At 41.2% G+C, this 12,498-nt stretch overlaps 1 protein-coding gene across 7 annotated transcripts in view; it reads left to right on the top strand.

Annotated features, from left to right (window-relative positions):
- The window catches only part of PRLR (prolactin receptor), a 124,898-nt gene that overhangs the window by 48,581 nt on the left and 63,819 nt on the right, over positions 1 to 12,498 (top strand). The window contains exon 1 of one of the 7 annotated variants that reach the window (XM_030004299.2): positions 2,600 to 3,278. The exons of the other annotated variants lie outside the window; for them this stretch is intronic. The gene's annotated coding sequence lies outside the window, so the exon portion shown is untranslated. Of the gene's footprint in view, positions 1 to 2,599; positions 3,279 to 12,498 lie in introns of those variants that run through there. 7 annotated transcript variants of the gene reach the window in all.

Here is a 12,498-nt window from a genome sequence, read left to right on the forward strand (position 1 = left end):
CAGGCCTGGTCTTCAGTCCTGCAATTAGGAAAACAAAGCTTAAACCAGATGAAAATTCATATACTTTTCGTGCAGCTGGGAAGCTAGTGATTTTTTGGGAAGCTTCTCTTGTGGTTGCCAGTGGCAGTTTCCCTTTTCAGCTGACATGCCTGGAAGGTTTATCTCGATCTACCTCTACACAAAAACTTGTTGAGCACCAGCAGGTTGGAGATTTATTGGTCCCATTATCATGCTGTGTTCTGGCAAATGGTAATAGCAGTGAGATCATTACAGTGACACAGTACAAACTGCATTATGTGCCAGTGAACCAACCTCCTATCGATACAGGCAGCACTGAAATAAATATAAATGAAAACAACCACATCTTATTTCACAGTGGAAAGGAGATTGTGAAATCGCATCTGCTGCCCTGGAAGGTTGTGGTATTTTAAGAAAGGACACCATCACGTAGCAAAGAATAAGTAGTAAAGGGAGTAGTAAACGAATTAAAAGGACCCCTCCTTGTACATGAATTATTAAAGAGCCCAGGTGGAATAGAAGGTATATTCTACAGCCTCTTTTCAAAAGCTCTATCATTTTTCTAAAGGAGTTTGGAAATTTTTAAGCCACACGTTAAAGCATGGCTGAAAACATGGCCAAAGATGTGATCGGATGTGTATCCCAGGATGTTGTGGCCAAGTTGCAAACATTGGCAAAGCAGGAGGTCTTGGGGGTTGTTGAGAGACACGTCACAGCCCTGAAGGGACGGCCTTCCTCAGACCCTTAAAAGGAAATGAATGGGTAATGCCAGGCTGCATTCCAGCCACAAAAAGTAAAAGAATAACAAACCCTACTGCACAATGGAAAAGAAACAAGAAATCCCAAGGAAGAAGGGCCATTCTTCCACTAGAAAAGGAGATCTATTTTAACAAGTCTGATTTTTCTTCATGGCTGCTCAGAATAACATACCAAACACAAACTGGACTCATTTGAAGTGGCCCCAATGCAGACAAGCATCAAGAAGATCTTGTTCATTGAGATGCCATTACTTTCAGCTGTAACACAGTTTGCCCCCCTGGACTTGAATGGGAAAGATTGTGATGGTCTGAACAACTGTGCTGGATCTCTGCTGCAAAATCGCTGAAGAAAAGAGTGAGTCTGATGAATTACTTGTTGGCGCCTACTTTCAGCCACCTGGATGTTACATTGAGAGGCATCCTCGTTCTGAGTTTGTAAGCCACAGTCTGCTATGTAAGGTGTAGGTGACCTGGAAGTTGCCTTCAGGAGTTTATCTTCTGTCCTAACAGGAGACATGGTTACTGCTGCATCAGGTTCAGGAGAGGTTCAGGAGGCCAATTGGTAAGTGTAATCCCCTGCCCTTGTCATGCTGCACAATTTGGTTTTGTTTCAGAAATCCCAACCCAATTATCATTTATCCGATGGATGTGGTCTTTTGGGGAAAACCCACTGGGAACTTTTCTTAGTGCCCCTACACATGTTCCTGTAAAGTTGAATTTTTGTTCTAGTTTTCCATTTTCGTAGGCAATGTTACCTGTATCTTGTAGCACAGCACACAGTCCAAAGACTGCCCAAGTAATACTGTATGGTGATCTGGTTAGTTTTTCAGCAGCCTTGTTAACTGGTGGTCCCATAACTGTATTTTCTTCTTATATATTTTTTCCTATTCATATATAAACCTTGTTAATTTCAGTACCTCTTTATAAACTTTTATAGGTAAACTTTTGGAAATATAAGTTCATTGAGAGAGAGAGAGAGGGAGATAAAGTGTATGTATGCATTTATACATATTTATATACTCCTTTCTATATATATTTCTAGAAATATTTACAAGGCTATACATCACATGTATCAAGAATATATGGGGGCCCTTGAGAAGCTTCCAGGTGACCGGGAAGGCAGGATTTCAGCTGCCAAATGATCACAAGGTGCACTGAGATCACAGGGTTTATACCATTAACAAAATGGCAGCTGTGACAAAATGGCAGCCGCATGCTGGGCAGAGGGAGGACATTCTGCTCTCGCTATACTTCTGGGTTGACCAAGGCGTGGCCTCATCTGTCAGCCAATCCCAGGAAGTGGTGATATCACATGCGTTACAGCGGTGTCAAAATGGTGGCCGCACATGGGCACAGCGATGTAGTCTGGGGAGGCCTGACCTAGCTGGGGAGATAAGCCAGTCACATGACCGGAAAACGGGGGGGCTTCTGGGGCAGAGGGGTCATGTGACCACAAGGGGCTGGACTTGCAGCAGGCGCGGGGCACTTGCCCTGTCTTGGCTTGTGTGAAATTGTCCCGACCTTTCCCAGAATCTGAAAGAGGACAGGGGAAAAGGGAGACAAAACCTTTTCTTCAGGCAACAGAATAGCCAGTCTGCAGTTTCTGTAGTCTGTTCACGGTTAGTACCTCTGCGCTTCTGTTGGGTGAAGGTTTTTAACTGTTGGATCTGCTTAGTCACAAGAAGGAAGAAAATTGTAACAAAGATAATTTAAATTTAACAGATGTGACTTAGGGGCAGCAGAGTGAAGAGTAGCTTTTATGATCATTGTGCACATTTCAGTTAATCATCCATTCTTAGGCAGTTAAAACTGAGACACCCGTACCCTCTGCGTGTAGATCACTTCATCATAAACTGCTGGAAGACGCTGAAATGAATATATGAGAGAACATGGATATAAGTAACAGCAACATAGGTTCCGGCCAAAAAGAATCTTCTCAAAGCACTCCAGTTTCCTTCTAAAGAAGGCCAACAAGTCTCGGGGACAGAAGGGCAGCAGTGATGTCATATGTCTGCACTGTGGTCAGGCTGTCAATACAGTTTCATGAAATTTTAATAAATTAGCTAGAAACGCATAGTCTAGATCAAACTACTGTGCTCGTTGTGCAGGTCGTTGGAAAACCATTTACAAGCAGGTATCAGTGGGTCACTGTCAAAACAAAAGGACAGACTGAAAGCGGCTTCACAAGACTAACTCCTTCGTGTGGCAACATCAGTATTTCATTAGTGACATGGCTAACATTATACCTAGTGTATTTACTAGACAACAGTGAAAGGAGAGATGCTTCCAGTTTACTGGAGAAGAGGAAGAGGAAGATAAGAGGAAGAAAAAGAGAAAGAAAGAGAAAGAGAGAAAGAGAAAGAGAAGAGAAAGATAAAAAGAGAAAGAGCAGTTATTTTGATATGTTGCTGTATTGTTTCTGATGAAAAGTTACTCAGTAGAAACAAGAGCAAGGTGCTGCTCTGAAACACAGATACTCAATTGCACAAATACAGGAAAGAGGTAACAAGGATTCAGTAAGGTTTTTTGCATAAATAGGGGTTGTAATGGTACACAAGAGGAACAGGAGTCACTAATGTCATCCTGCTGTGCAAAAAGTAAATACCATGCCAGGATTTATAAACAGTGGTCTGGTTTGAGGTGTGCAAAGTGATTCTTTTATTCCCTTGAGTATTTTCAAGGCCTCAACTAAAATATTTTGTCGTTCTGAGGCACGGTGCTTCAGGAAAGATAGGCAGGGGGTCTGCAGGAGAGTAACAAGATTTAGAGGTCTGGAGAATGTGGCATATGAGAAAATTAATCAAGACTAATAAACCTAAATAAGAGAAGACGAAGTGATCAAAGTAGTGTTTCTTAGCTCTGCAGAGAGGCAGGAGTAGTCTGTTGTTTTCTTGCTTTTAGACTGCAAGAGAAGTACTTGGATTAAGTTGCAGCAAGGAAGATACAGATCAGATATTAAGAACATTTTAATAATAAAGATAATAAAGCAGCAGCCTACATTGCCTAAGGAGATTGTGAAATTCCCCCAACTGGAAATTTTTAAGAACAGATTAAGCAAATCTCAGGAATGAGATTGGCGCTGTTAATCACTCCTTGGGGCACTTAGATGGTCTAGATGACCTCCTGAGACCTTTTCTAGCCTATGATTTATTGAGAAACTTTTATGCATTAAATTATATAGGTTTCACATTCGTTGAAACAGGAACCATATCTTTTGTATTTGTACAGCACACAGCAAAGCAACCCAAGGCTAGAGATTGTAGCGTTTATAGAAACTGTATAGTAGTAATGGTATCTAATCATTGTGTTGGAACATAACTGTAAAACTGTGAGTCACTGTGCTATCAGTCATGCATTGGGTTGACCCTGGCTGGCTGCCAGGTGCCCACCAAAGGCATTCTATCAATCCCCTCCTCAGCTGGACAGGGGAGAGAAAATACAACAAAAGGCTCATGGGTCGAGATGAGGACAGGGAGATCACTCAGCAGTTACTGTCACAGGGAAAACCAACTCAGCTTGGGGAAGTTAGTTTAGGCTCAACTTAACTCCCAGTTTCTCTGTTTTCTCCCCCCTGAGCGGTGCAGGGGGATGGGGAACGGGGGTTGTGGCCACTTCATCATGCATTGTCTCTGATGCTCCCTCCTCCTCACACTCTTCCCCTGCTCCAGCGTGGGGTCCCTCCCACGGGAGACAGTCCTCCATGAACTTCTCCAACCTGGGTCCTTCCCACAGGCTGCAGTTCTTCACGAACTGCTCCAGTGTGGGTCCCTTCCATGGGGTCATGGCCTCCTTCAGGCGTGTCCATCTGCTCTGGCATGGGGTCCTTCCCGGGCTGCATGTGGAGATCTGCTCCACCGTGGACCTCCCTGGGCTGCAGGGGGACAGCCTGCCTCACCATGGTCTTCACCACGGGCTGCAGGGGAATCTCTGCTCCGGCACCTGGAGCACCTCCTTCTCCTTCTTCTTCAGTGACCTTGTGGTCTGCAGGGTTGTTTCTCTCACATGTTCTCACTCCTCTCTCTGGCTGCAACCGTGCAGGTTTTTTTCACCTTCCAAATCCGTTCTCCCAGAGGCACTACCACCGTCCCTGATGGGCTCGGCCTTGGCCAGCGGCGGGTCCGTCTTGGAGCCGGCTGGCATTGGCTCCATGGGACACAGGGGAAGCTTCCAGCAGCTTCTCACAAAAGCCGCCCCTGTAACTACCAGGCGGTAACCCCGTAGTAACCCCCCGGCTACCAAAACCTTGCCACACAAACCCAATACAACCATATTTCAGAATTACCTGGCATCATTAAAATTGTCTTGGCTAATTTGAACTTTATTGGAAACTGTGGCAGTGACTGATATAGGTAAAAATCATGTTTTGATATGATCTGCAACAGAAATCAGCCATGATAAACTCTAATTTACTATTTTAATATGTTTTTTTCAATATAGTCATAAACACAATTTAAGTCAAGAATGATTGTTATCTGTATCATATTTGCGGGGCCTTTAGAGTTTGTTTTGTCCCAGAGCACTAAGCAAGAGGTACTCAGATCAGATGGTTAATAATACTGCGTGCCATTGAACTCAGGGAGGTCTTGGATTTCTTACTGTTTTTCTCTATTCATCAATTGCCATACAATCATAAAAAGCAGATTAATACAGCCATATTGTTCAGCCCCTTGATAAAGGGGAATAATCCCTAAATGAATGATGTCCAATCTGTTGTGAAATGTCTTCGTTAAAATTATTTTTTTTTTTACTCTTTTAGACTCTGTTTAACTAGTAAGAATGTATTTGTATTAACAGTATAGCATTTATGTGTGCTATAACACTGCCTGGTGTTTATTGGCAGCTGTAGTCTAGAAGAGATGATATGCTGCGACAAGGCTAACAAATGCTTTATCCTGAAAAACTACTAATCAAACACTTTACAAACCAAAGCAGGTTAGAGAAGACGCTTCAGGCAGCAGATGGAAGTGGGAAGCTATTTACAGCACACAGTGAAGTTACACAACAGTTTTTGGAAGAAAATGTGGAAAAGAGTCTTTCATTAACTAAAACTGTAAGGCAAATTGTCTACATTACACAATGCTAAAAAGCAGAATATATTCGCCCCTGTGGAGGGTTGCATTAAGGCAGTGATACTAATTTCAATGCTCAGGCTAATTGACTCAGAACTAGCTTGAATATCTGTGGATGGCACTGACAGGTAGACAGACCCTTAATTTTCTGTTTCAGATGCAAGAAACCTGAATATGATTTCACAACAACAGTATAAATGAGGGGTGAACTTGCTGAGGTAAAAAGGTGCTTTATGGTTTAAAGCAGGGTGAGTTTTATAAGATGCAGGTCTTTAGAAAGACACGCTCCTTGAAGCAGTCCATCACCTGACTCTATAACAAGTGTGAAGAGATAGTGCAGCTATTGAATAGTGTGTTTTAGTATCCATTTTTGCAAACAAAATCTGAGCTCAGTTACAGAAGATTTTAATTTAAAAATTGCATAGTAACTTCTTTAAATGATTTTATAATTCTTTTAAGATTAAACTGTTTTCTTTCTAAAACAAACTTGCATGTTTCTTTGTCCCTTCCACAGTATTATCTAGATTCTTTCAGTATAACTTCTTTCAGTCCCCCTTTCCAACCTCCTGATGCATAATGGAACATATAAATTCATGACATATATGAATAAGTATTGGTGTAAAATGTTAGGAAGTTCTATTTGCTGAGGCACAAATGTTCTATGAGAATATTGGAAAAAATGTCTTTTTTTTTTTTTAATTTGGAAGGGAAATGTTTCTCATTATACTTTTTAAACAGAAATTCTAGTTAAAATAGTTGAGAGGCTAAGGCATCCATTCTTACAGGTTTCTACAGAATCCACTCCAGGTTCTTGCTTTCTTTCAACTTGAGCAGAGCCTTTAACTGTAGTAATGTATGCCCCAGTTGATTTATCTTACCCACTAGGATAAAAGTACTGTGACACCTTTTTTTTTTCCAGTTCAAAAGGAGTCAGAATAGCTACTACAGAATTATTTCACCTCATGTCACCAAGTAGTTAACTAGTGTTAATATCTAATATTTATGAAAAATGAAATAGTTTAATTTCTTTTGTCAGTAGTTCCACTCTTCATAAATAATACAGTATTAACTGTAGCACAGATCCTGGCTGTCTGGCATTGTAGATGAAATGTTTTTGCTGCCAGATTATGTTTTGCCTTTTGCTCTCTGGTTCAATTAATATTTAATAACTATACAAAGGGGAACAGTTCAGGCAGGCTGAGTTGAGATACAGCAGTTGAGACTTGTCTATAACTCAGTAATAATGGCATTGGTTGGGGTTTGAGAGATTATCTGAGGGTCCCTGGACTTTTTAAGGGCCAGTCCTGATCTAATCATGCGTACTCCTGATGGAGGCCGTGAGGGGGTGTTGTAAAGAGAGCTAAAGAACAGACACACACTAAATTAGCTGTGTCTGACTTAATTTCTGCAGGTATATCCTGTGACAGGCAGGGAGTGGTGTAAGGAGGAAAATTTAACTAATTTAGTGAGGGAACGTTGGTTTGCTGGTGTATTGTAGAAGATGAACTGTGATGGGCTCTGTAAATCTGAAGAAGGGCTATATCCTTGTGTAAGGTTGCTAGAAATGAGGTAAGCTACTGATGGGGCCTGGAGATGCGTTAAAATCATGGAGTATTACAGAATAGGACAAGCACTGTTGTGAACATTTGGGAGGAACAGAGAAGAAAATAGGAAAAGATGCTTTTTAAAATTGCATTCAAGTGGGATTTAGGAATTGCTACAAAAGAAGGCAGTCCAGAAAGCCTGGGACATAGAAATGGACATGGCTGGGAGATTTTATGCCTGATAGAAACAGGGCGGTCTAAGCCTTGGAGTATGGAAGCTAAGAGGCACCCCAGGAGAGGTTTCTGGAAGTCCTTATTCTGGGAAAAGATTGCTAATGCATAGCAAGAAGTGTTTTCATTTTTCTTATTGTTGTGGAAGGAAGGGGTAGTACAAAAGGATTGTGTCAAGGCAATACAGCATTGTTGAAGGCAGTTCTTTGAGGGAGAAATGTGCCTGGATTGTGCCCAAAGAAACAGGGACAAGGCATTCCAGGGCACCTCACATTCAAGTCTTCATATAGGTAAAGTAAGGCATCGTCAGAACAAGATGGAATTACTAATAAAAACACAGAGACAACTGTTGTACCAAAGCCAGGAGCTCTGTAGTTGAGGCATTCACTGTAGCAAGGAAGACTTGCATTCAAGTTCTTAATCTGAATCAAGGAACAGAAAGTCTTGAGCCTGTATTTGCTATAATCTACTATTGTGCTACTTGAATATTTGGGAAAATACGGTTTTTTTAATGGGACAAACTTGTAATCATCTTTGTTTTCCTTGTCCTTCAAAACTGTATCTATCGAAAAGCAATGAAAGCCCTGTTTCAAGCTGCAGCCCTGCCAAAGAATCTCACTTCTCTACATCTGTTAACATCTGTTAATCCTGTGTCAGAACTCAGGTTTGAGTTGCATTCGCCAGTATCCCAAAATCCAAGCCTGAATGCTCCAGCCCCAAAGTCTTGAAATATGGTCCTTTGCAGTATACAAACTGGCAGGTTGATGTGCAACAAAATACACCATTCCTGAGCAGATCCTGGAAACAAAGGAGTGGTGAACACCTGATTGCTGTTGCCTGCTCCAGTAAAAATTTATTAGCAAGTTCAGACCAGAACTCAGGAATGCTCCAGAAGGAAGAGAAAAGCTGCTTTTCTCCTCCTTTTCCTGTTCCTGCAGTATAGGGTCAGCTGAGCAGCAGCCCCCTGAACTGAGTTACCAGCTCATGCCAGAAACTAGGAATAGTGCAGGAAACAATTATTCTGGAGCGTAGGCACTGATCTCAAGTGGAAGAGTTGTCTGTCCCCTTTCAGCTGAAAAGTATTGTTTCTTGTGAATGCAAGAGATAGAGTTGAGTTGATTCAATGTCAATGCCTAGTATTGGAAATTTGATACAGTGTGATCACAAGCATAATGACTTCAGGATAAGTGACTTTAAGGCACCCACCACTTTCTTTGTTGGGGTTTGGTCTGACATTTGTTGTGAAGTAAGGAAGAATATTAACCTTGAATAGGTGTCAACTAAAGAGTATTTCCTTTATACATTACTTGTAATAGCAAAGCTAAAGAAATTCCAGCCTTAAGCTGTTATTGCCTACCCCTGGTCCTCCAATTCACTATCACTCTGTCGTGACAATACAGCTGTTTGTTTAGCAATAGTATGAACTGAATCACTGAGATGACTCAGGCTTTAAGAAAAAATGTATGTTATTTTTTACTACAAACCCTTTCCATGATTGCCTCACAGACCCATAAGCAGCTATATCAACACAACTGAATAAGCAGGAACCTGCAGTATGGGAAGGGCAGTAAGTTTATTTAGGAAAGATTTGCGAGATAGATAGCTGTACTGATGTACATCAGTGTGCTGTAGAATTACACCCCTAGCATTTGGAAGAGACGTTAGTGTAACCTACACTGGTGTGAATGGTGTCTGAGCTGAGGACTTTAACCCTATTAGCTGGGAAACTGCTGCCTTTGTTCTGACCACTGGTAAAGGATGGTGCTTGACACAAACATGAAATTTCAAGTTTCTTTATAGAAGAAATCACAATTTTGTATGTACTGTGCATCCAAAGCCAGGTGGATACGGTCTAGAGTGTATGGACTAGATGCCTTGAATAGGAGATAATTTTCACTGGATCTGTAGGACTTTGTCCCCCCCCACACACCCATTACCAATTTTTCCACCAGACCTTGAAGCTTTCTTTTGCTGACTGTGGGAAGACTGGTAGCCACAGCTTAAGGACCAACATCATGTTCCATATTTTTTACCTCTCAGACTTTGCTCATGCTGTCCCATTGCATGGGGATCCTACTGCTACTTAATTGTAACAAACATACTTGAGAAAATTGCTGTTTGTGTATTTAGCTGATTTTAATCCTCAGGAAAATCTCTCCTTGGTTCCCACAGATAACAACTAGCTTTTCCCAGCTCACGGAGGGGGTGGGGTGCTGTTTTCTGTGATTCTGTAGACAGGTAGCTGAGCCACAGGTCACCTGGGCTTGGAAGCTCCTCTTCAGTTGTGTGACGGACTCTTTTTACAACTCTTGCCTAGTAACTCTGAAAGTCCTGGTATGTCTTCACAGCTGTACTAGGATTTGTAGCATGAGCGGTCTTCATTCAAACAGACACGAGGGAAACTTGTTGCAGGTAATAAGCAATACTCATGAGTACCTGAAAAATGCCTTTACTGTATTTCCAGTCTTGTGTTTTGCTTTTCAGCTAACTGCTGTTAACAGACAGGTTACTAGGTTCAGCAGGTCAGTGACTATGTAGGGCCAGCTTTAATGGCTACAAAGAACAGCTAGACATATTTTAATAATACTTTGATAGCAGTCAGTAAAGAGCTAGTTTTTCATTGGCTTTTACATTGTCACCTCGATGTTAACTTTCAGCTACATCCTCATACTTGAATCAAAACTCCACAGGGATTATTCTTAGTGTTTGCCTGAAGCAAGGGTACTTTAAAAATTGGGTTTAAGTGTGAACACATAAGAGGTTAAACCATTTCCACCTCCTCCCTTGTTCTTTGACTGATATTCATCTGATTTGTTCAAGGAGCTAAGATAACAAAGAAATAGCTCTACAAAAAGAAAAGTGATTGATTTTAGTTCCTTGAACTGATTCGTTACAGGTTCAGGTGAGTGCTGGAAATGAGGCTACAGAGAAGGTAGGAATATCTGGAGTTTATTGGGCAAGACTGCTGAAATTAGTTCAAGTGATAGAACTGTACCACATAAACTGGCTTAACTGCTCAGCATCACCAAAAAAGACTAGAAGAAAATCATCCCCTACTACAAAATGTGAGCTTTTTTTTTCATAGGTTGACATCTATAATTTATAAGTAGGGTGGAGGCTGTTCTAACAATCTCTATATAGAGAGAGAGATTTCTTTTGAAGATAGTAGATGTCCATTAGCCATGGTGACCCCCTTTTCTATTTTACAGTTGGAGTAACTCTGCATGTTAAAAACCTATGCCCTATTTTGTTTTATGTATCATACCCTGCTTTAGGTGCTTTCCTCTGTTCTAATCCGTATAAGGAAAAAGCTAATGTTATAGTGAGTTTTATGAGAATAACTTCAGACTGGTACAACTAGAATGATTGCCTCTCCCTTGTTCAAAATGTCCAGTCTCTTTCCTAACTAATAATCTCAATCCTGTTGTGCTGCCAGAATGAAATAAACACCTCTATTGTTTAATCAGCCTCTTGAATGTTGAGGAGTCAGTGTCCAATGACTGATGACTAGCAGCTCATTAACTCCCATATAAACTACCTCATGGGAAAAATTAAAGAGATTAAATCAATGAATTAATGAGTTTCTTACTGTTTATTCATTTTTTATTTCAGCTACATAATTTTATTAGAGTTAGTTAAACTTACTTGCTTTTATTTACTAATCCAATCCACAGCCTGCTAGTGTAGGCACTAGTGAGGGTTAAGCTGAAGCAGAAAACCTATTTGTAAATCAATGCCATGCTAAAAACAGTTTAGTCAGGTTTGATATAGCAATGGTAGATTAAAAACTGCCTCCAGTCTCCGTGGTTCTGCTGCTTTCCCTATGGGGAACCTCCCACGTTTACCTTGGTGGGAGGCTAATTTTCTATCCGCCCTGAAACTCAGGTCCAGGTGCCCTTGTCTGCAGAATGGGTGGTTAATCAGGCAGTGCAATCCTGCTAAGCTATGGAGTAGCTTAGGAGTCCGCTCTTGGCTACTGTCCTAGCCCAAAGGCTGTGTGAGCATTTCCCAGTACTTGGGACACGAACACAGTGCAGACCAGCAACATGCGTGTCACTGCAGCCACTGGCCTGCCAAGCACAGCGTTCCACCTGGGGCAGATGCTGTGCGTGCCCCTCTCCACCTTTTGTTTCCCCATTGCCTTGGTCCCCAGCTGTGCTGAAGAGATTTGCCTCAAGAAGTCGGTCACATTTTTCTTTAGAGAATCTATTAATGCAAACATTCTGGTGCGTTTTACAGGTATCTTACCATGAAAAACATAAACTGAAATCAAATGACGTGACTTGCACTGAAGCTGTCTTTTGTGTTGCCTTAAATACACCACTGAAGTTAAAAATACATAGGCAAGACTGTGTTCATTTTATAGTCAAGCAAAGACTCTGTTTCTTTGTGTAGCTAGTTGGAGAATTCCACGGGCAAGGCACATGATACAGTAACCCATGGCATAGCACCAAACAATGAAGATTACAGGTGCACAGAAAGTGCAGTTTGTTCAAAAGTCCAGTTAGAACTGAACACAGAGATCCCCTAGAGGCATACCAAAATAATACTGATTTACAGGTATGCTTTCTGCTAGAAAACTATTAACTAATGTAATCTTCAGCTGATCTCTAAAACTTAAAAATAGCCTGACCCTGTTACAACTGACCAGAAGTCAACAAGGATAAATTTAATCAGAAGAATGTATATTTGAACAACTACATTCTTCCTTAAAAAAGTATATCATGGTGACTCCTAAAGGCCAGCTCTGAGGGTTGATCTTCTTGTGCTAGTTCTTTAGAAAAACAAAATGAGAAATCATTGTATCCTGAAGATTTTTATTTGGTCTTACAATTTTCCACCAAATATTTCCACAAGAAAAGACTGCTTTTCTTCTCA

Source organism: Aquila chrysaetos, chromosome Z, assembly GCF_900496995.4.
Source record: "Aquila chrysaetos chrysaetos chromosome Z, bAquChr1.4, whole genome shotgun sequence".
NCBI classification, from domain to species: domain Eukaryota; kingdom Metazoa; phylum Chordata; class Aves; order Accipitriformes; family Accipitridae; genus Aquila; species Aquila chrysaetos.